The sequence below is a fragment of the Hemicordylus capensis genome, chromosome 1, assembly GCF_027244095.1.
Source record: "Hemicordylus capensis ecotype Gifberg chromosome 1, rHemCap1.1.pri, whole genome shotgun sequence".
Lineage (NCBI taxonomy): Eukaryota > Metazoa > Chordata > Lepidosauria > Squamata > Cordylidae > Hemicordylus > Hemicordylus capensis.
The window spans coordinates 304,426,751-304,451,943 of record NC_069657.1 but is presented as its reverse complement, the minus strand read 5'-3'; the positions used below and the strand labels follow the sequence as shown (position 1 = coordinate 304,451,943).

General features: G+C 44.6%; 1 protein-coding gene across 9 annotated transcripts in view; it reads left to right on the top strand.

The window, feature by feature from the left end:
- The window catches only part of COL9A1 (collagen type IX alpha 1 chain), a 205,032-nt gene that overhangs the window by 34,413 nt on the left and 145,426 nt on the right, over positions 1-25,193 (top strand). Inside the window, exon 1 of one of the 9 annotated variants that reach the window (XM_053286755.1) lies at positions 10,890-11,024. The exons of the other annotated variants lie outside the window; for them this stretch is intronic. The gene's annotated coding sequence lies outside the window, so the exon portion shown is untranslated. Of the gene's footprint in view, positions 1-10,889; positions 11,025-25,193 lie in introns of those variants that run through there. 9 annotated transcript variants of the gene reach the window in all.

Sequence of the window (25,193 nt, the reverse complement as noted above, 5' to 3'; positions counted from 1 at the left end):
GCAGGATGCCTCCTTGTCTAAAGGAGGCAATTATCAGACGTTTTCTAAAGAAGCCTGCATTAGGTCCCTCAGAGTTGAGCAATTATAGGCCTGTCTCCAACCTCCCGTGGCTGGGCAAGGTAATTGAGAGGGTGGTGGCCTCTCAGCTCCAGGCGATCTTGGAGGAAACTGATTATCTAGACCCATTTCAAACCGGTTTTTGGGCGGGCTATGGGGTGAAGACTGCCTTGGTCGGCCTGATGGATGATCTCCAATTAGCAATTGACAGAGGAAGTGTGACTCTGTTGGTCCTTTTGGACCTCTCAGCGGCTTTCGATACTATCGACCATGGTATCCTTCTGGAACATCTGAGGGGGTTGGGAGTGGGAGGCACTGTTTTACAGTGGTTCGGCTCCTACCTCTTGGACAGGTTCCAGATGGTGTCGATTGGAGATTGTTGCTCTTCAAAATCTAAGCTTAAGTATGGTGTCCCTCAAGGTTCCATACTCTCTCCAATGCTTTTAAACATCTACATGAAACCGCTGGGAGAGATCATCAGGGGATTTGGAGCTGGGTGTTATCAGTACACTGATGACACCCAGATCTACTTCTCCGTGTCAACTTCTTCAGGAGCTGGCATATCCTCCATAAATGCCTGCCTCGAAGCAGTAATGGGCTGGATGAGGGAGAATAAACTGAAGCTGAATCCAGATAAGACAGAAGTATTTATTGTGCGGGGTCAGAACTCCAGAGATGATTTTGATTTACCTGTTCTGGATTGGGTCACACTTCCCCAGAAGGAACAGGTCCTCAGTCTGGGAGTACTCCTGGATCCACACCTCTCCTTGGTTTCTCAGGTTGAGGCAGTGGCCAGGGGTGCTTTCTATCAGCTTTGGCTGATATGCCAGCTACACCCGTTTCTCAAGATCAATGACCTCAAAACAGTGGTACTTTTGTTGGTAACCTCCAGACTTGACTTTTGTAATGCGCTCTACATGGGGCTGCCTTTGTACGTAGTCCGGAAACTTCAGTTGGTTCAGAATGTGGCAGCTAGGTTGGTCTCCGGGTCATCTCGGAGAGACCATGTTACTCCTTTTCTGATGGAATTACACTGGCTGCTGATAGGGCAAAATACAAAGTGCTAGTTATAACTTATAAAGCCCTAAATGGCTTCGGTCCTGGGTATTTAAGAGAGTGTCTTCTTCCCTATGATCCCCACCACCCATTGAGGTAGTCTGAGGAGGTCTGTCTCCAGTTACCGCCAACTCCTTTGGTGGTCACACAGAGACGGGCCTTCTCGGCTGCTGCCCCGAGATTGTGGAATGCGCTCCCTGCTGAGATACGATCCTCCCCATCTCTGGCTTTCTTTTTTTAAAAAATTGAAAACACTTTTTTTTTTTTACCCAAGCTTTCTCAGGTTTTTAATTAAAAATACTGTTTAATTATATGGTTTTAAAATTATTGTATTTTAACTTTATATGTGTTTTATGTTGATTTGTTTTAACTTTTATATGTGTTTTAATTGTTGTTGGTTGCCCAGAGACACAGGTTTGGGCGAGGTATAAATTTGATAAATAAATAAGGGAGGAGAAGAGCAAAAGAAGGAAGGGTGAGTGACAGGCCTGAGCCTGTCAGTGGCCTGAGGGGAATGAGCGGATGTGGCAGCGCCTATTGGCAGCAAGGAAGGGCCCAGTCCTTCTGTTTGGGGCTACTGAGGCCATTGGCGGAGGCAGGCAGGCAGGCAAGGGACGGGCCTAGGCCTGTCAGCGGCCTGAGCTGAACGAGTGGCCATGGTGGTGGTGGCAGCAGTGAGGAAGGGCCCAGTCAACCACTGCTGCCGCTGCTCCTGTGGGGAGGAGCAGAAACATGGGGCTCAGGTGAGGGTGCGGAGGTCTCTGGGAATAGGGGGCTGCAGCTTGGCTGATAAATGCCAGCAACACTGCAGCCGTGACCAAGAGGGGTGAGGGGGATTGAGTAAAGGGATGGAGGAGTGACCAAGGGGGGTGAGGGGCATGGAAGCAACCAGATGGAGGAGGAGCACTAGTGTGGCTCAGGTGAGGGTGGAGAGATCTCTGAGGAGAGGGGGGCTGTGGCAGGGGATGAGGGGAGCAATCTAGTACTACCGTGCAGATGCTCTCCATGGGTTAAGCTAGTATATATAGATTCTTCTCTCCTCTGCAATCTTCCCACCAATAACAGTTCCATTCCAACTGACCTTAGCCATCACAGGGTCCTCTTCCTTATCTGCATATGGAATTCCCACTGCCAAATCACCACGGTGCTCCTGATCTGTTACCTCCAGTTGGTAAAGCATTGTGTGGGCGGGGCTTGCCACACACCATTTGCCACGAACCACCTAAATCTTTTATATATAGATAGATTCTGACTGTTGCACAGCATTCTGCCTCTCCTTTCTGAACATAACAGTCTTTCTTCACCAGGATGTCTTCCCATGCCTACAAGCACTTTTGTCACTCACCTCTGAACTCCTTCTATTTTTGTATGGCTTAGATACAATCAGTACCTTTAATTTAGAAAATTCTCACTGTGTTACTGACACTGCACATTTTTTTCATAAGTTTTGCTCAAGAGAGTACAGCAGAAGTAGGTCAGTAATGGTTTGAATGGGAAAACAGAAGTCTTCAGCTATTAGGGGTTTTTTTTGTCCTAGCAAAAATATTTTCTCTCTCTCAAAAAGCTTGCTAAACATGTCAGCAATAATCCCTATAGTAAATGGGGCAGGAATTCTAATGAATCCAGTTACAGTCTCTTAGTAAGAATGGTTACATCAGAGTAATAATTATTGAGTTTTTTTGGTAGGTCCACTTAGCTGGTAAACTTTAATAATTTCTAAATTGCCGCGGTAGAGTTATTTTTTAAAAAGGAAGAACCCACTTCCCGACTTTCTACGGTATAAATAAAATGAATGATTGAACCCCACCCTATCCATGAATCGTATACTCATTTTTACTAACTGGTTTGTAGGACCTCAGCAGCAACAATAGCTTAATTTGCTCTGGCTGCAATTGTGTGTGTGTGTGTGTGAGTGAGTCTCATTAACTGAAATGAGATTTCTACAGATTTGTTGAATTACAGCCTTTGCAGGACTGCAGTCTGGTAGCTTGATAATCAAGCTCCGCTGGCATAAATGTTGAAAATATCACTAACTGTTTTGCAGTTCTTCCCTATTTGCCACTAAACCTCTATAAAAACTGTGTATTATGTTAGCCAGTTGTATCAGTATAACTTAGCTGGGCCACTCTAATAGTCCTCAAGATAAAACACTGTTTATCAGTCACCTGCTGGAGCCTTGAGCTGCCTCATGCAGAAAAATGACCAGAGAAAAAGTAATATAATTATATGATTTATTATTTTTGTTTAAATATTAAACAATAATGATAAACATTATTAAACAATATCACAATACTAAAGAATAATATATTAATAATTAAACAAAGTACTTAATAATAAATAAATAATAAATAAAAGTGATAATCACAATAATGCCCTCGTTATCCACAGTCTCATGGATTGCCTTTTTGCATATCTGTGGTTGGTCCCACAGTTACCCAGTTTCTTTAGTCATGGTTTTAAAAATAGGCAAAATCCGGTTATCTACAGTTCCTGGGTGGCTGGAAATGACTTCCGATGTCATTTGTGGCTGCCATTATGCAGCATGGAGCCATTTTGTGACTCTTTAAAAAAAATTAGCCCTGAGGTTTTTGGCAAAATTTCACAAAAATCTGGAAGATTTTCCAGGTTTTTTTGGGGGGGGGGCTTTCTGGAGCACTGGAGGCCTGGAGAGCATACTACTGTGCTTTATTCCCTTTATTTCTGCCTTTTTGGCCCTTTTTTAAAGCTTAAGGACCCCTGGATTACCTTAAGGGTAAAGTTTCATTATTTGCAGTTTCTGTATTTCCATCTATAGGCAAGAATGGAACCCCCATAAATAACGAGGGTCACCTGTATTCAACAGAAGTGGATTTACAAATAGTATGCATATATAAGGGCCTTCTTTTAAATTGATCAACATTTTGTTGCCTATCCCATGGACATCAACTGCTCCTATTTACCAGGGACACTCCTTGTTTTCTGGAATCTGTCCCTACATTTTTGTCCCAATGTTTGCCTCTTGGGGTGCCATGTTCAATTATTTTTGACGTGTGAGTTGCTAGAGTTCTTATTCTTCAAGATACAGCTCCCTACCCAGAATCTCTAGAAATTAAATGGATGCACCACGTCTCTAGTGCACATGCATGTAAATCCTTGGTATGAGAATTGGATGTTACAATCATATCCCTGTTTTCATCTTTGAAGTGTTGACGGGTATGGGCCTGGTTCATTTGCCTTGATAATCTGAAATGATGTGCTTTCCATGCATGTTCTTAACTGCTTCTCCATAGGTGGTGTGCTTTCGATTTGTGGCATACTTGTAGTCAGAATTGTACACCACATCTCCCAGTTTACTTGGCCATGCCCCCTAAACATTCACAGGCATTTCCTATTTTCATCAGTGAAATGTTGGAAGGTATGCTGTCCAAACAATCAGAGGCGTAACTAGGGGGGGGCAGGGGGGGCACGTGCCCCAGGTGCCATCTTTTCTGGTCACGTGGGGGGGCGCCGCCATGACCAAATTTATAAATTTTTTTAAAAAAATTTTTGTTAATACAAATGTTTTCTGCTCAGTGCAGCAGCGCTGCAGCAGTCAAGGGAGCGCGTCGGTGCCCCCTTCCCCACGAGCGGTCCCTTCCACGCCGCCTGCGCCCCCCCCCATTGCTTTGCTGGCGCCTGGCGGCCAGTCAGTGGCCTGGCTTGGCGGCGGGCGCTTGTGAGGAAAAACCTAAGTATAATGTAGTATGTTGGGGGGGCGGTGGGGGGGGGTGCAGGGGGGGCGCCATTTCAGTGCTTGCCCCGGGCGCCATTTTCCCTAGTTATGCCTCTGCAAACAATGTACCATTACCAGGCCTTGGTGTATACTACCTTCAGAACACTGGTGTGAGTGATCAAATGGGCAGAGCCTTATTCATGAAGGTCTTATGAAGATTTCAAGCAGAAAAGGCAGGACTAACAGTCCTTTGTGCCATATTCTGGTGGTGAGTTAAATCTAAAAATAAACATAAAATCGACTCAAATAAGTCACAAAGATAGCATGCTCATGTAAATTAGATTTCAAATGTCAGACATGAAGTAAAGTCCAAAAAGGTTAAGATATTTTCATACTAACTACATAGACAAAACTCATAATAGTTTGTACCTCATACATTCCCTCATAAATGAGTTTGCCTCATAATGTAGGGCAGCATTATCACACAGACTGAGCCAAGTCACACATAGGGTTGGGGGAGCGTGTTGACCTTTTAGAGGTCCACTGGCTCTTCACACTTCAACCAAAAGGGAATGTCCAGTGGCAGGGAACAGCATGCCTTCAGAATGCAAGCTGGATTTACTAGTACATGATATTTTTGCAAGATAGAGATTGCATAGACATGTGGAGGCTCTGGTACATGTGAAGGCTCTGCACACCAGGTACACATGGCCAACAGGAGCTTGGCATGTGGACATGACCCTAGCTCCATAAACTTCTATACTGAATTGTAATCCTAAATTTGAAGGGAGGGAGGATGTCCATGGGCAGACAGAAATGTGTCTATGTTTGGAGAATGCAGCTGTCTTTTATAATATATGTAAGTATGTTAATATTATTTATTTATATAGTGACATTCATGTGTGTGGAGCCTTACAAAGGACAAGTTCCTTACCATGGCGCAGGGTGTTTTTTTTTTTTTACAATCTAGCTCTTGGGTTAGTTCAGATGATAGGTCTGACCAGCCCAAACGATGAGGTCTGGGAGTGCATATGTCCTGCTCCATCTCCCAGCACGCTGTCCCAAAGCTTCATCATGGCATGGTGGCAGCGAGCAGTTTCTCTTAACTGTCCATGCACATGATCTAGCTGTTACATTAAAGTAGTATTTAAATCGCATCTGAGGGGTGGTTTGGACAAACCACCTCCAGGCAATTATGTTATGTAGATGGCATGCTGGAAGGGAGAGTGGGATGTACATACTCATGTCCCACACCATATGGTGGACCAGTTGGATGTATCATCTTAACTGGCCCATTGCACAAGGGAGACAACAGAGGACAGGAAAGAAAAGGGAGGTGGGATAAACAGGGGAGGAAAACACTATTCCATACACACACACACACACTCTTAAGTTTAGTTATAGTTGTATGTATATAATAGAAATAATCATTACATGTGTATAAATAATTTCTAAGGTTTGTTTGTGTGGACTATCAGGAAAAGGGAAAACCTGGGGGGTGGGGACACAAATGTTATACTTGGAAAAATACAGGATGTTCCCTTAGTCTATATTCCTCACATCATAATCACAAGAATCCAGTTGTTGATTGCCATGTGATTAGACTAGAGTAACACCTTTAAATGTCAAACTGTCCTAGAGAAGGCCACAGCATGGCTGTAGATATATGCCGCCCCCCACCCTTTCTTATAAGGTGTGCTCTCAGACTAATATTTTTTGTTATAAAAGTAGTGATTTTCAGTGCTGGCCCTAGCATATAGCAGGGTGATGAAAGCTTCTTTAGCAGATTGTGAGCCATTTCACAGGGGCACCAACCCAACACCATTGTGATATATGGCCGACAGAAAAAGGAAAGAGAAATGGCACCGTGCTGCTTTTCTTCATCTTCTTCTTTCAATTCCTAATAGGATGGAAAAGAAATTTGACAGAAGGAAAAAACTGGGGTGTGATTTTAATAGGAAGAAGGGAAAGGGGAGGTGTTTAGTGCTGTGCTTCAGGCAGCAAAATGTCATATGGGGAACTGGCAATCCTCCTAAGCACATTCACATGGAAACAAATTCCACTGAAATAAATGGACTTACTTCCAAGTAAATGATTTTAGGATTAAATATTAAGCAGATTTTCCACAAGGCAGAAATATAATAATTTGGAAACTTGTTTTCTCTGTGTCTGATCTTGTCTTGCCAGCTATTGCTTAATGATGGGTGGTTAAAATGCTAAAACGTATGAGGCAATTTTTACAGGATGATTAAGTCTGTAATTATATACTGTATTGTTTGATTTATCATGCATACTCTGAACTTGCATCATAAGAATAAGTTGTGTGTTGTGTCACTATTTAGCATGTTACTCTCAGTGCTTGGTTGCTGGGCAGTGGGCGGCGGGGTGTGTGTGTGAGCCACCATATATAGATGTTGTTATTTGCATGACAATAACTAGAATTTGTTTCTATTTATAGCTTATTCATATGTGATTATTATTGTTAGTATTATTATTTATTCATTTGACAACTCTCTTACTATGAACAGTTCTTCTTACAGTAATTAAGTGAAGGAAAAAATCCTTATTCTCATTGTACAAAAGGGAATTAGGATGAGAAGTAGTGCTGACATCCTAACTAATGAAGCACCAGTGCAGTGAGAGAAGCACTGGTGTAGAATCAGTGCTTCTGAAGAGTTCCAGACTAATGCTGCAGTGGTACTAGTGTGTGTAGGAGGAAGGAATTTCAACAACCTTCCTTTCCCATAGAAGCCCTCTTTGTCACTAGAGATGTGTGAACATGTTCGATTCTGAACTTGTTTGAAGTCGAACCGGTTTGGTTTGATGGCTCTATGTTGAGCTGAACCCTCCTGGTTTGGCTCGACATTGGACTGAATTGAGAATATTTTTTTAAAAATATATTTTTATGCTATTTTTTTGTACTTACCCCCTCCAGGGGGCTTCTCTGAGGCTGCGGGGGGGGGTGTGTGTGTATGTCCCCCACTCCCCCCCCCAGCCTTCCTTATGGATAAATGCACCTGGTTTGGGCAATCTTTGGCCCTTTCCAGATCTTGCCCCCATCATGGTGGCCATTTTGGAGGCCACCGCACATGTGCAATGGGCCCTGCATGGCTGGGTCATTTGCCCCCCACTGCTGAGCCAGCTGTAGATCTGAGTTCACTGAACTTTTCAGAAGCATCTGTGCTTTGTTAGTCTGGATGTCAGCCACTGGTGTGTTCAGGAGCACCCAGTCACTCTAAGTTAGGGATATAAATCTAAATTTCATGTATTTTAATTTGTTATAATTAAAAGTACAACTACACTCCTGCCTTTAGCAGAGGTGGCAGACTTCTTAAGCAACCAGGTTCCTCCCCCCCAACTTTTTATTCAGACTATATTTAAGAAAAGAACATCTGTGAGAGAAATACACTAGTCTGTCAGCATCAGCCCCTTTATGATTTGTCACTTGTTGACCCACTATTTTATTCTTGACCATTACTTAGACTCAGACATGGCCTTCTTTAAATTTACCGTGCACTGAATACACCACTGTAGCCCTATGCAGACAAGTTATCTGTATGGAGAGCCAATGTGTGAGGAGGGATGGAAGTGCATTGGCTAACCATAACCCCCCAGGCTGATGTGCTGGCTATCCATGCCCCTGTGATGTCTGCAAGTTCAGCGCTTGGCTGCAAAGGCCAGCACTAAGTGTGCAGAGACTTTCTCTGCACATTCAGCACTCACCCAGGCAGATGAATGCGGCATGTATGGGCACTGGAGGGTTGTGTGACTAGCCACCATGACACTGTGGGGACATGGTCAACTGGCCTGCTTCTTCTTTCCCACACATTGGCTGAATGTGTGGGGTTGGGGCCACATATAACAAAAGTGGGTTGCTATGCTTTTAATCAAGAATCCATATATGAAGACTTTGGTTTAAGTCTGTTTATACAGGCCTACTGCTGACAAATTATTTCAAAAATTGCTTTGCTAGCTTTATGCAGGAAAAGCTCTTTGCAAGAAAAGGGAAATTCAGCTGGCTATAGGTCAGATAGATGAGTTTAGATGGGTGCAGGTCAATTAGGCAAATTAGATACCATAGATAGCCTGTTTTCTAATGGGAAAAACCACAATAATACAGACAGTTGTTTTTTTCCTGATCAGAGTTTGCTCTTTATTATTATCTATATAATTAATTCCTGTAGAGGGGATGTGTAGGGATGTGGCAAGCTCCGCCCCCCCTGTAGCCACGACCAATGGCGGGCCCAGAGGGGGCGCCACGTGTAAGGGTGGGAGGGAGGAACACGCGCCAGGAGCCGGTTGGGGCGGTGTGCGCCAGGAACCGGTTGGAGGAAGAGAATGGGCGGTGGGAAGAGGACATGTGGTGGGTGAAGCCCCGTTGCCCTGAGGAGGAGGATGGTGAGGTGGAAGCAGGCAGCGGTGCCGCCCTGAGGAGGAGAGCTGTCATGGGCATGCTGGAAGACTCTGAGGAGAAGTTGGAGGAGGGAACAGAGCTGACAGCAGAGGAGGGAGGGCAAGGACCAGAAGTTGCAAAGGAGAGTTGGTCCAACACATGGGAAGCCGAACATGAGCTAGAGCCGGGTGAGGTAGCTCTTGTGGAGGAGGCGCGACCAGTCTCAGCTGTGGAGAGGCATCAGTCCAAGAGACAGCAAGAGTTAAGAAGCCGCATGCGTAGAACAACAGGCAAAGCTGCTGATTCAGGAACTCTTGATTAACAACACCTGGAGTCAGCCTATTTAAGATGACTGTACCACAGCTACCCTGCTGCTAGCAACGTCAATTTTCTGTGAGCTAATCAGCTGTGTCCGTGTATTGTCTTGACCGTGTTTGGACCCTGGATTGTGTTGACCTTGCCTGTGGTTTTCGCTTTGGACTCTGTTGGATTTATTGGATTGACTCAGACTGGCCCTGGTTTGGAGAATTTCTTTCTGTAAGACTTTGCTGTTATACTTCTGCCTGCTTGTTTTACACTCCGTCTGGCTAGCCTGACAGATTTATGACAAGGGCGAGAGGACGGCAGGAGGAGGATGGGTGGTGGGCGAAGCCCCACCTCCTCAAGGGGGAGGACGGCGAGGTGGAGGGAGGAGGCGGCACCGCCCTGAGGAGGAGGGCGAGAGGACGATGGGCAACTTTTCCACTTTTCGAAATTTCCATCTCATTTTTGAACTTTCCCCCTAGCTTTGGGCATTAGCTATAGTTTAAAAACAAAATTATTATTATTTTAAATCAGGTCTCCTGTTTTGGATTCTATCCTTTGTGTTGTTGAGACTGATTTGCAGACTGATTCGGCAGGAGTTCTGAGATGCCTATGGAATTCTTTAATATGTTTAGCCTTTTTTAATATTAGCTCTTCTAATCTATCCTAAATGTAACTCAAACTGTTAACATGATTTCTGGAACATGTGCTTCATTTTCTGGACAGTGGGCAAGCAGCTGGTCAGCACTCAATAACCCCATCGCTAAAATTTGGCTAGTTGGGAATATTAGTAATCAATCACTCCAAGGAGCCCAGAGTAGTGTACATGTTTATGTTTATCCTCACAACAACCCTGTGAGTTAAGTTAGCCTGAGTGATAAGTGACTTATTACTCCCTTATCACATCACTACCTCCGCTTTCCCCCTTTGTAGCCGTGTGTGTGTGTGTACACACACATACACACTTCACACACCTGATGAAGTGGGCTCTAGTCCATAAAAGCTTACTCTATAATAAATGTGCGAGTCTTTAACATGCCATAGGACTCTGCTGTGGTTTGTGCAAGGGACTAACCTGGTTCTGAATGTTGTCACTGTGACCCAGTAGCCCTGTCCACATGATCATTTTGGGGTGGGTTGGGGGGTTAGAGAGTTCCTACCCCACTAGCAGCACACAAACAGAACCTCTGTTTCAGTCAGCAAACCTAGGAAACACATGATTAAGCCAGGCTCAGCCTCCATTGCTGAAACCAGGAACTGCAAGCATGAAAAGACCTCCAAAGGCTTAGCAAGCTTTCCCAGCATGCTTTGTGCTACCAGTAGATTGGAGAGCCTCATAAGTCAGCAGCTGCTCTCTGATTAGCTACAAAGGTGCAGGAGGTGGACCCAGCCATGCTTAAGCAGCTCCAGAGTCAGAATAATAGAGTGTATTTTGTAGACTTGCACATCCGTGAAGGAAGAACTTGTAGCCTCAGCTCTCTATTGTTTCCAGGCCTGTTAAGTCCCAGTAGTTGCATTAGAAAGGTAAGTGGATCTACACAACCAAGAAAAGGAAGATAGGAGGGCTATCCTCTTCTCCTGTCTTGGTTAAGAGCGGGGTACAAAAGCTGAGCTACCTTGCTTTGAGCAACCTGAGTTGGAGGTATTTTAGTGAGTTCACACAATCATGCAAACCAGGGTATAATGCCTCCTACCTTGATTTTGATGGTTGTATGAACAGGTCTAATAATCTCTCCCACACTGTTAGGTCATTGCTTGCATGCAGATGGAGCTACTTGCTAAATTATTTATTTCCTGCAGCATGACATGGCTGAGAGAATTTACAAGCCTGGAGTACTTTGGGTCTGACATGAATAGAGGGTATGGCCTTCCACCTAGACAAAATAACTCTTCCAGGAACCATTGCCTTATTATTATTTGGCTATACAGCAATTCATTAGATTAAGCAAGAACATTAAAGGAGCTTTGTGAGGGAAGCTAGCCTGTTAGAATTAAATAGCATTTATTGATTACACTTCAAGAAATTGTAGAATTATGGTCCGATGAAGACTGAGAACAATGAATTCTAACCCTGCATTGGCATGAAAGGATTTATATTGTACATCAGTTATACATACTTTTTATTAGCTGCAAAAGATTCCACATCTAGGTTCAGTGAGCAAGTTCAGGTTTTTGAAAACTGACAGATATGTTACTGAGTTGCTTTCAAGAGCTGTAACAGCTTTATTTCCAGGACAGGTCAAAATAAGAAAAACCATCTTATAACACCCAGCGTGATATAGAAGTCCATATAACACATTAAATAAAATATCAGTCTCCTGATCCAGGTGGTTTCCATTTTCAGGTGTTGCTGGAATTTTATTTATTTATTTATTTATTTAAAATATTTATATCCTGCCCCTCCTGCTTGAAGCTGCTCACAACATTAATAAAATAGATACAACGTAAAATAAAACTAAAACCACATTTAAAATTACTTTTTAAAAAAAACAGTTTCAAATTAAAAGTTATTAAGGGGATGGCAAAAATATCTCCCCCACCCCCACAGCATTGTGCTCTATTTGATTCTGTATTACTAAACATTACAGTAAGGATGTCAATCAGCTTGTATAGTATATTGGATCCTGCCATAGCAGTCTGTAATGATGGTGCTGCCATCAAGAATATTTATGGAGAATTTATAGATAATTCAGAGGTATCACTAATGACCTCATGGTTTGGAAACCACTCAAGCATGACAGTTACATTTCATATTAGTCATCAGAATGTTATATGATCTAAGTCATTCAGATCAGATAGAAACTATCAATTATCAGGAAGTATTTTAGGAAATATGTGTATACCTGTTCAATGGGATGAGACATAGCAGTTTAATCAGAGATGTGACATGATAGATATTAAGTGTCCATCTCATTTCCTCTTGGTGTAGAGCCAGTTACTAGGCAACATGGAATTTTACAACCAAGTCAAAGGAATTTTGACAAAAGCAATACAAATCTGTATATAACAGCACATAGTTCTATTTACGCACTATGGTGGGGAATAATGCACGCGCGCACACACACACACACACACACACCCCTCTCATTTGCACCTAGGGTAACATCAAGATGAACAGTTGGTCTGCCATAGATGAAGATTGTATTGTAGCTCAATTTATGGCAAGGCATGGAAACCTTTAGAGACTGTCAACTAAAAGGTTAAAATAGGAATGTATATATTCTGTTTCCATGGCTTTTGTGTAACTATTCTGGATTTCCAATCCCTTATTGTCTATAATTGTTCAAATAAACAAACCTAGATACTTTCATAGAAGCTATATACACCCTGCATACTGAAATGAGAAAACATCTGTTTAGTTCTGTCCAAATTTTTCCTCAGAGAATTTTAGTTAAAACAATATATTTGCTCTGTCAAACAAAGCCTGTATGGCTGTTTGCTCTGGCATATTGTAAGGGAGAACAAATGAGTTGAATCTGGTTAATTAGAAGAACAGTTAAGCAAACGGAGTCTTTATGTTTGAAGAAAGGTAGATGTGTGAGCCGGCAGACCAACCATACAATTTGGGGATGGGGAGCAACCAAACCACCTAAATCAGTCCCCAAAGTGCCCCCTAAGCAGCCATTTGCTGTAAATGGTTTATTTTAAAGTAAGATCAATTAACTGAGAGGGAGGGAGAAACAAGTATACTAAGAATTACTGGCCAGTTCAAATTTTTATTTCTCCCTAGTCCCAGTAACTACATTACTCAAAACAGGATACATTGTGATTTGCCTATTCTGCTCTTCCCTAATTCCCTTTGCCCTTCTTCCATCTATCTTATTATGTCTATGCCATTTTCAGTGGTGATTTAAATCCCACACAATTCTAATGAATAAATTGTTGTAAATCCTACACAACTCTAATCTAGTGTGTTGTTTCCCCCACACATAATATTAAACAAATAAGTAGGGCTGTGTGAAGCCTTGGATTCCTATTCGATTTGGCTGTGATTTGGGTCAAATAAGGCATCAAACAGTTAAATCTGAATGGAGTCGCTAGACCTCTGAATCCCTTCAAATCTATTTAGAGATATGCAAACAAATCTGGCCCTTTGGAGGCCTTTCCCCTGTTGTTTTCAAATGGCAATTGCTTGTTGAAACTGACAAAAGAGAGGAAATGAGGTGATTTTCCATGTATGCAAAATGCTGGGGGAGAAACAGTCCTTTAAAATTGACACCTCAAGCTGGTCAATGACTTTGTTCAGCCTCTCTGCTACCTTCCAATCATAGTGCTTTGAGAAGAGATGTAGAAATAACATATCAAGCTCTGCTTGCTCAGGCAAAGTGCCATCTGTGAGTTTCTGTGTCTCTTAATAGAGCCAGTAGCAATCAGAAGGTATTGGACAGAAAGAGAGATATCTGTGTTTACTGTGTATTTTAGCTTAGCTTGTTAGTCTTAACAGAAAAACCCTGCAGCTATTTCCTTGAAATGTAGTTGGCATCATGCCCTCAAAAGAGGGTACCAATTCCCTGTTGTTTTCATCCCACTGTTGAATAACAAAAATTATTATAAGGTGGTTTTTCCCCTCTACAATTTTAAAATTTATTTTTAAGGAACCCTATATTTGAAAAATTTCAAACTCTATGCTCACTTAAGTTGCTACTATCCCTGTTCTTTTAATCTCCTCCTGTGAAGAAATGAAGACATTATATGCAGTTCAGTGATTCTCCCCATTATATTCTATGAACAAATATTAGGATCTGAATCATCAAATCTAAATTGCAAGAGGGTACCTGACATGCATTCAAAGCATGTATGCTCCAAATTCGAATTCCAAATCCAATACTTGATATTCACACAGGACTACTAATAAGGGATTAAAGAGTAGATCTGTTATTTCCTGGTACAGACCCTTGTTTCTGATATCTACAAAACTTATACATCTTCTTTCTGATACATATTTTACTGCCTAGCAGTGTGATGAGAAAAAGGAGCATTGGTACCCACCATGAGGGTTTCTTCTTTCTGGTGTAAAACAGAGGTCACCCATTGGGATTATCACACCCACATGCTCCAGAAGGCAGGACCATGCAAATGAAGGAAACCTTTAAGAAGCCCTTAGTGGGCGGTTCCTTCCAGTTCCATTGAAAAGCTGAAACCAAAAAACAGCCACAGAAGTAGAGCAACATAATGTGTATATACTGGGGGGCAGGGGGGGGGATGGCACCCAAATATGGCAGCAGAAGAACCAAGTATAGAGACATGTAGAGCAAAGTGACACATTTAGAGGAAGCACAGGTGAAAGAAGCCCAAGTAGTAGACCCACGAAAAGAAAACCATGGATGGGCATGGGTAACCTCTGTTACACTAGCAAGAAGAAACCCTCATGGTGAGTACCATGTTCCTTCCTGTGCAGGTGTAGGAGGTCACTCGTGGGTAAATACCACAGCACAGCCTCAGGCAGGAATAACCCCCTCACCTAGGTGTACTGCCTGGGCAGCACTTGCTGGAGTACCCTCTGTCCAAATGCCACCCTAGCAGAGGTGTGCACACCCAATTTATAATGTCTCGAGAACGTGGAGGGAGACTACCATGTAGCTGCCCTGCAAATCTCGTCCAGGGGTGTGTTGGTGGAGAAAGCTGCTGGGGCAGCCACCAACCTTGTGGAATAAGCCATGACCCGTTTTGGCAGAGGTAAGCATTGGATTTCATATGCTAAGAAAATACAGGCCTTAACCCATCAACCTATGGTGGCCACAGATACCTTGTGACCTATGGTGGTTGGTTGGAAGGAGACAAAGAATCAGACTTGTGAAATGAATCTTTAGGTGAAATGCCATTTCAGACTTGTGATATGTCATTTCAGACTTGTGAAATGAATCTAGGTTAAATGCAAGGCCCTCTGCACACCAAGTTTATGCGATAGTCATTCTTTCACATGACTGGGGAGAAGGCAGAATAGGTAGGTAGATATCCTCCAATCGATAAAAGGCAGAGTTCTCTTTGGGGACAAGCAGGTCAGGAATGTGTCTAATGGTCTTTTATTATTTATTTATTTATTATTTATTTATTTATTCAATTTCTGTACCACCCTTCCAAAAATGGCTCAGGGCATTTTACACAAAGAAATAACAAATGAGTGAGATGGATCCCTGTCCCCAAAGTGCTCACAACTTAAAAACAAACTCAAGATAGACACCAGCAACAGTTACTGGAGGTACTGTTCTGTGGGTGGATAGGGCCAGTTACTTTCCCCCTGCTAACTAAAGAGATATGCACAAGTTATCTAACAGAAAGAGCCTGGAGTTTGGATATGCACTAAGCGGATGTGATTGCGATCAGAAAGGCCACCTTAAGAGAAAGGATTCAGAAGGGCACATTACGTAGCAGTTCAAACGGCTACTGAGGTAATACATTGAGTACAGTATGTAAGTCCTAAGTCGGAAATCGATGGCACACTGGAGGGGATAAATACGTAGTGCCCCTAAGGAATTTCTGCAACAATGGATGCCTTAGCACCTCACTTTGACCATGTGGGAACAACATCTGTGTAAGACATGATGCTTGGCTCCTCAAGGTGTTAGCTTTCAAACCCATAGATAGGCCCTCCTGAAGAAAAGATAGGAACTCTTTAAGCTTGGATTGCTTGACCTGCAATGAGTGTCCAGACGCCCATCTCAGGAAACTTCTCCACGTGAATTGATAAATATGGTTGGTAGACGGCTTCCATGAGGTGAGAATATTATCGATGACAGCAGGAGACAGGCCTTAGCTACTTAGGCAGTCCCTCTCAGCTTCCATGCAGCCAACTTTAGCCATGCTGGGTTCGGGTGGAAGATTGGTCCTTGTGACAGGAGAGCATTCCGCAGTGGAAGGAACAGTGGACCTTCCACTGCCAGTTCTATGATATCCAAGAACCAGGGCCTCCTGGGCCAAAACGGTGCAATCAACATAATTTCTGCCCTTGTCATTCGCAACTTCCGGAGGCAACTGGTCAGAAGGGGAACCAGTGGGAAAGTGTATAGCAGCGAAGGTGGTCATGATGTTAATAGAGCATCCACTATGGCCTGTTGAATTGGGGTTTGTTCATTTATATGATATTTGCTGTTTGTGTTTGGATCAATTTTGCTCTGCATTGTAAAATTTTGTTCTAATAAAGTCTTTAAAATTTAAATAAGAAGATAGAGCATCTTCACTCAGCAGCAGAGAAGTGTTGTTCAAAGAGACAGCAGGAGATAAAGGACCGCATGCGCAGAATGGCTAGACTAACAAGCAAGGCTGCTGAGTCAGGGATCCATGATTAACAGCACATGGTTTCAGCCTATATTAGCTAGCTTTGCCACAGCCGCTGTGCTGGTGTCAATGTTGTTCTTACTGAGATACTTGGCTGTGTTCCTGTTTGCCGTGCCTGTGTTTTGACCTCGGACCATTTTGGACTCTGTTTGTGGATTATGATTTGGACTCTGTTCAACTGACTGGTGATATTACGACCCAGACTGGACTATGGTTTGAAGAAACTGCTTCCTGCCTAGCTTTGTTGTTTGACCTCCGCCCCTGTCTGTTTCACTCTCTGGCGGCTGATATTTATAGTTCCAGATTAGTGGGACACGTTTATGACAGCTGTACGACCTCTTGTGTCAGGTTTATTGGGACCTGCATCCATTCGGGAGGCAGGGGCAAACAATCCTTTGATGTATCCATGACCACCCTCAGGTGCAATAATTGCTGAGAAGGGTGGAAGTGACTCTTCTTCGTTGACCCCTAGGAGCCTGTGGTCCCTGAGGCAAGATAGTGTTCTCTATCTTATAGGTCCTGAATACAGGTATACAGATCCTGTATAGCTCCCCGGCAGGACTGGGCCTGTATAAGTAGATTGTCCAATTAACAATAAAGGTGGACTCCTTGTAGGTGCAGGTGGGCAATGATGGGTATCAGGACCTTTGTGAACACTCTGAGCACCGAGGATAGGCTGAATGGTATGGCCCTGTACTGAAAGTGTTGATTTTGGTAGCAGAAGCACAGTAGATACCAGCTCTGTGCATGGATTGGAATGTGCAGTACGCATCTTTCAGGTAGATGGAAAGTAAATAGTCTCTTCTCTGAAGGTCCTCAGTAATCGACCATAGTGTCTCCATATGAAACCTTTTTCTTACTACAAACTTGTTGACAAGCCTCAGGTCTAATACCACCTGAAGGGATCCATCTTTTGGGGGGATGGTAAAGGGAATGGAGTACACTCTCTTTCCCCTTTTGACAGTGGGCATCACCTCTATGGTCTCTATTTGAAGAAGGTGCTGTATGACCTGAAGAAGGCCCAGATGTTTTAGCAGGTTGTAGGACCTTGGGGAAACTTGTTTCTTGGAGGGCATAGGAGTTCCAACCTGTACCCCTTTGAGATTATTAATAGGACTCATTGATCTGATGTGGAAGAGTCCCAAGCATGTCATAAGTCCATAATACGTCCACCCATGTTTGGGGTCTGAATGTCAGGACTGCTCTCTGGCAGCCTTGGCCAGCGTAGAAAAACTGGACCCAGACTGGGGCTGAAAGGTTTGCCTGTCCTGGCCATGTGACCTGTTCCAGTATTGCCTGCTGGCTCTAGGGGCTTCCCTGGAATAGAAGAAGGGGCAGAATACCTTGTAGGTCTGGCTGAATTTTCGAGAAGCACTCTTTCCCTCCCTTTTAAAGGAGGAGGGAAATGCTTTCCTTTTGTCCTTTGACTCTACAATTATGTCTATGAGTGCTTATCCCCCAAAAGCTTGGATCCCAAATAAGGAATGGAGGTGAGATTGGATTTTGATGTGTTGTCCATATGCCAATGTCTAAGCCAGATACTTCTTCTGGCCATGATGTTTGAACTTACAGTCTTGGCATAGAACTTAACACTGTCAAGAGTTGCATCAGCTGTGAAGGCCACAGCCCTTTGGAGGCTTAACAATTTTTGCCAGTCTGTTTGGGTCACAAGGAAGGTAATGTGAAAGTTCATCAATCCAGAGGATAGATGCTCTAGATACAAGCGAGGCTTTGGTGTCTGTCCTAATTGCCAGGGAAATGGCCTTATAGGCCCTGCAAATGGCTGCCTCAGCTTTCTTATCCGTGGGTTCCTTTAGGGTGGACTCTCCATCCTTAGGGACCATGGCTCCACTAAATTGGGCCACAACTGGGGCGTCTATGAGCGGTATCTTGAGCAGGTCTAGCACCCTGTCCTCAAAATGGTAAATTTTGTTTGCTATGGTATTCTGTCATTTACTGACAGAACACTTGCTCCATTCCTGTTTAAGGGTGGAGAGGAAGCCCTCAGGCATATTATTATTATTATTACATTTTATATCCCGCTCTTCCTCCAAGGAGCCCAGAGCGGTGTACTACATACTTGAGTTTCTCTTTCACAACAACCCTGTGAAGTAGGTTAGGCTGAGAGAGAAGTGACTGGCCCAGAGTCACCCAGTTGGTTTTTTTTATGGCTGAATGGGGATTTGAATAGACACCTTGGTCTGCAGAATCTTAGGTTTCGGGAGGATAAGGGAACCCTTAGAGTGTGGTTCCCAAAGGTCAGGCTGTACTTCTTAAGCCCTAAGGCAGCAATGGCTTTGCAATAAGGTGTTGAAAGTCCTCCTGTAGGAACAGGTGTTGGTTGGAGATGGAAACTGAGGCATCTTCTGAGAGTTCCCCCTCCTTAGAAGCAGACATGTCAGGCATATAATCTGCTGCTGCTGGGCTCTGGGGGCCTGGCTGGAGTAAAAATGTTAGGGGACTCACCCCCTCCGCCCCATGCCTTGGAAGAACAGTGAGGGGGGAGGACTTTTTCCTGGTGTTATTTTTCCTCTCTGACTTCTTAGGTTCTGGGGAAGAGCAGGAAGAGGAGGAGCTGCTCCTATATCTTTTGTGTTTATGATGAGCTTTTAGTGACCTAATAGACTGTTGGACTATATGTTTAATCCACTCTTGCCACTCTGATGGGTTAGTGGGCCCTGGCTGGTTGGGCTCTGTGGGGGTGGGGGAAGTAGAAGGGAGGGAGGGAAGGCACCTCTGGATTGAGTTCTGACCCTTCCAGGGGCGGGGGGCGGGAGAGGTCACACTGGTACTTCCACGGGAGTCCCATCCTTCAGTGTCCTCCCCGCTTTCATGCCTTCCCTCCACATGTCAGTCAATTCTGTGTCCTGAAGCTGTACCAGGAGAGCAATGTCTGGGGTGGGGGCAACTGTGAGTGCGATGGCAGTGAACACTCCACAGGCTCCTGTAGCAGTGGTGGGTGCTGCTGCACTAATGGTGGGAGCAGGGAGAATGGAAGAGAGTGCTACCACCCTAGTGATAGTATCAGAGGTGGTGGTGAGTGTGCCTCCGATAACTGCAGGCATTTGGTTGATCCGGAGCACTCAGTCCCCTCTGGAGACAACGGATGCTTCTTTTGCTTTGAGTGCACTTATGCTTTCTTCCTCCGTTTTGCTGCCACCCATCACCAGTGGCGGGAGCCACGCCTGTTGCTATCACCTTCCACTGGCTTGGCAGTAGAAGAGGAGTGTCGCTCAGGCCAGAAGGTGCTTGTGAAGCTCCCTCTAGCATCTCCCTCAGGGGAGGCCTGCAAGCCCTGTTCCTTGAGTTTTGGCAAGAACTGAAGGGGCTGCGGTTGTTTGGCCCTAAACACCAGCACATTTACCTTCCTCTGCTCGACAGCCATGAGGGCAGGAGACAGAGAGGAGTGAAACAAGAGGAGAGGACACAAACGGGGAAAAAAATAATAATTATTATTTTAAATGCAGAGAAAAAGATGGAGGGGAAAGGACCAAGCAGAGATGCAAGAAAAAGACTAACAGTGGAGTGGAGCAGAATGGTGAGAAAGGAGATAGGCCAAAGATAAGATAGGCCAGAGAGAGCAAGAAGCAAAATAGTGGCTATCTGGAGCGAAGGCAGAGCAATGAACTGGGAGGAACTGCTCACTAAGGGTCTCTTAAAGGTTTCCTTTATTTGCATGGTCCTGCTTTCTGGAGCATGTGGGTGGGGATAACCCCGATGGGTGACCTGCTACACCAGCAGAGAATGAGATTAGACTCATTTTGATTTACAAATAAAGGAGAGCATCAAAGAGAGTCAATTTTTTCCAAAGATAACACCCCATCTGATAAATTACTTGTGATTTAAAACAAAACAAAATAGAAATGCATTTCACCACTGTAAGTTTAAGAATGCACTCCAAAATCCTGATTCCTTGTTTTAACAATTTTACTTTGTCAGAAATAGGAGCATTTCTATTCTGAGTTTTGCTTATTGGCCAGTCTCTCCACAGCCTGGACCTGGTCAGAGAAGTAGAAAAGTTTCTGAGATCCAACCCTGGATTTCCATTTATACCTGATTTAGTTCTAGTTCAATAAAAACAATTTCTGTTTGCAATGACTACCTCAAACAAATCAAAGAAAAAGAAAAGTACAAGTTGTAGGGCTGCTAGTGTTTAGAAGGATAAACTGGGAGAAGAGAAAAAATGGTTTGGGGTTAGTTAGGACCTTTGACTGTTTATAATGTGTTGATTTCCCCCCCTTCTTTCCCTAGAATGCTGCAGCGTGTATCAAAAATGTTATTTTTATTCATTTACATATCTGCTTTATGATTTATTAATGTAATATTCAAAGCACCCATTCTTACAGGTTTGTCTTAAAGCTGTGCACAATCAGAGTCTAAGATCTGTCAAAAGAATATTTGTGACCCTTAATGGTGAATAAATGTTTCTTTATGGAAGTAAATTGTTAGGAAATGGTCTTAGAGTAAAGAGATATCTCTAAAATGTTTGGGATGGGAAAAGACATCAGAATTTGTGGGAAGGTGACACTTGAACCGACCTCCAGGTAAGGGGTTAATGTAAGGTATATGTATGTGTGTGAAGAAACAAACGAAGCAGCTTAGAACAGATACAGAGAGCCAGAACCAGAAGGAGCAGAGTAAGAGAGCTATGAGTTAGCTGAAGGCACTTTGGGGGGTGCAGGGCTGTCCTTACAGCATGGCAAGAAGGGCGACTACCCTGGGCCTTGCTCTTTTAACACCCATTAGAATTAACTGGAAGGGGCCCCTGCACTGGCTGATTTGCCCCGGGCCCCGCTAGGGCTCTCTAAGGACAGCCCAGTTGGGGTGCAAGGATGGTTCTTTCTGGAGATCTGATGTGAGTACTTTGGAGCCAATGAGAGAACATCTAAGAACCAGCTGGGGGGGGAGGGGAGGTGGATACATGATTGTGTCACTGAAAAGAGGGGTCCCAGTTCTGGTGTGTCCACTAGGCAGACCTAGATGATCATCTAGGGCACCAATTTTGGTGGGTGCTGCAGATCCCTGGGTGAAAGTCAGGTGAGTAGGGCCTGCCTCCTAGCTGGTCTCTGGTTTGCTTACCTCCTCCTTCCCCCTCTTCAGCACACTCTGTCCTCGCCAGCTCTCTCTCCTCTATCACTGCTGCAGCTGCTCAGGCAGGAGCTTCCATCCTGGATTCTCAAGTGCCCAGACCCAAAACAGAAAGAAAGTGGGGCTGCAATGGTTGGCTTGGTTACGTTTGGGCCTGATTGGTCATGGAGGGAAGCTCCTTGCAGGACTGTTAAAAGCTGCTTTTAAGGGAGACAGAGAAGTTGATTGATCATGAAGACCCCTGCACTGCTGAGGGGAGAGAGGCGGTGGCAATAAAGGAAGGTCAGGTGTCAGGTGGGCTCCGAACCCCACAACTCTCTTCCCTCTCCCATTGTATCTCCAAATCAGTGTGGGTTGGTCGTTCGCAGATCTGTACGGGGCAGTATATAAATGTACTAAATAAAAATAAATACATAAATAAATACATAAAGCCAGCAAATGAGCAGCCTGCGTGGCTCAAGTTAAAGCCAGGGCTCTGCACTTCCTGGCTGGGGTGTGTGTGCCAAAGTCAAATTTTGCTTAGGGCACAAAAAACCACTGGGCTAGCCTGTTCATGTTGGTGCATTCTGCTCTTCCCAGCCAATCTGTTGTCCTCCAGACCAGCCAGTGTTAATTTCTGAAGCATTACCTTGGGTACTTCTCAATAGCCTCATGTCTTCTCTGAAACAACAGCCGACTTTAAACGCTTGAGCATCATGTGCTCTTCTAAGTCTTTTATGTCTTTACATTCTTTTGTCCCATTATTCCTAATTGTATAATTGTGTTTTCATAATCCCATAATCTGTGGTATTCTTTGATTCATCACTTCCTGATATATTAACTTCATATGTCCGTCAGGATTGTTATTTAGTTTTTATTGAGACTGATGTTCAAAAACTTGTTCTTAGTCAAGATGCCCTGAAACACCTGCAAGGCAATCTGCCTTTTATCCATGTTAGGTATGCAGGTTTAACTTGTTAAGGGACATTGGGTTAGTCTGGACAATACTCTGACTGGCAATTTAATTGTGTGGGTGTGCATATTTTCCCTCCACCTAATCACAACCTGCTTCGACAGAACTAGCCCTCTACACATGGTTCAAACAGTACTTTCATGTATCTCTCTCTATAATTCTCTAAGGCGTACCCTTGGCTAATCCCGTGCATGGCAGCTCTTGCGAGAGATCGAGTGCAGAAGCACCTGACTGGGCAGTGGGGATTCCATATGCAGATAGGGAGGAGGAGCCTGTGAGAGCAGAAGCACCATGGTGATTGGGTTGTGGGGATTGCATAAGCAGATAGGGAGGAGGAGCCTGTGGCACTGTGGTGATTGGGCAGTGGGGATTCCATATGCAGATAGGGAGGAAGAGCCTGTGATGGTTAAGGTCAGTTGGAATGCAACTGTTACTGGTCGGTAGGGATGTGCACGAACCGGTTTGGAGGCCATGTTGGAGGCCTCCGAACCAGTTCGGAAATGGACTGGTCCGGCGGTCCGGCACCGAGGGGGGGGTCTACCTTTAAGGGCGGGGGGGGGGTAGAACTTACCCCTCCCGCCACTCTTCCCCCTCCGGCGCTGCGTTTAAAATTGAAGTTTTCGGGGCGGCAGCGTTCCTCCCTGCCGCCCCTGCCCCTGTCGTTGCCTGGAAGAAGCTGTAATAGAAGCACGCATGCGCGCATTGCGGCGCACGCGCGCTTGTTGCCGGTGTGTGTGTTTGTCGCTGGCGCGCGGGCGGGGACCACATATGTCACACGCAGCATGTGTGTGACGTGTGCGGCGCGCGTGCACACGGCAGCGACAGGCGCACGCGCACTGCGACGCACGCATGCGTGCTTCTATTACAGCTTCTTCCGGGCAACGACGGGGGCAGGGGCGGCAGGGAGGAATGCTGCCGCCCCGAAAACTTCAATTTTAAACGCAGCGCCGGAGGGGGAAGAGCGGCGGGAGGGGTAAGTTCTACCCCCCCCGCCCTTAAAGGTAGACCCCCCTCGGTGCCGGTCCAGGCTGGTCCGGACCCATACACATCCCTACTGGTCGAAAGATGTTCTTGATTGTAGAGGAGAGGAATATATCTATATCTATATCTATATCTGGATAGTGGGTAGGGGTCTGTGAAAAGAGGGGTTGTGAGGGAGGAATGAGCCCCTCCAAGAGTAGGAGGTTGCCATTGTGTAAACTAACTTTTAAATTTTAATGTGTTTTTATGTATTAACTTGATCTTTTTATGAATCTTAATGTTTTACATTATATATTTTTTAATTCTGTACACTGCCTTGAGATTTTTATACTAGGAGATATATATTTATATATTTATTTTCATTCGATAAATAAATAATAAATGAGTAAATTAGATGAGGAAACAAGATGGAGAAGATCTCTTAACTCAGGAAGGGAGAGAGAGAGAGAGAAGGGCGAGGGACTGGCCCAAGCCTGTCAGCGGCCTGAGGGGAATGAACAGCCATGGCAGCGGCAGCAAGGAAGAGCCCAATCAACCACTGCTGCTGTTTGGGGCTACTGAGGCTATTGGCGGAGAGAGGCAGGCAGGCAAGGCATGGTTCTGGGCCTGTCAGCGGCCTCAAGGGAATGGGCAGCCATGGCAGTGGCAGCAGCAGGGAAGGGGAAGGGCAGCCGCTGCTGCTCCTGTGCAGCTTGCCCAATAGGTGCCAGCAATGCTGCAGCCATGACCAGGAGGGGTGGAGTAAAGGGATGGAGGGGTGACCAAGAGGGGTGAGTGGGATGGAAGCAACTACATGGAGGAGTAGGAGTGTGGCTCACTTGACGGTGGAGGGATCTCTCAGGTGAGGGGGGCTGTGGCAGGGGGTGAGGGAGCATTCAAGTACTAGTGCGCAGATGCTCTGCGCAAGTTAAGCTAGTTTAAAGCATTTTAGTATCTGAGCTGTGCATAAGACGCACCAGCAAACCAAGAGGAAGGGGGAAACAAGCAGGGGTTGTCAACTCCCCCGCCCCGCCCCGCCCCACCCCTCCCCTCCCCACCCCCTTCTCCAGCTTAACAGAAGCTTGATCTGCAACAGTCATAGATGATAATGTTTTCTCTGTGCTGCAAAAGGCCTCATTTATTGATCCATAGAGCTCAAGTTGCTGTTAGGCACTAGAGCAGACCAGACCATTTTTTCTTATTAACCAGCAATTCCACATGCAGATTAAGTCTACAATTAAGGGGCAGCATCCAATCCACACAGTCATGATTAAGTCCCATGGAAATTAGTGGGACTTAAGTTAGTCATGATTAACTTGCCTCATTTGTTTCCATGGTGCTTAGTCATGACTCTGAAGATATAACTAATCTGGATGCTGCTCAAGATTTATCAAAGGGACCAGACATTTGAATCATGA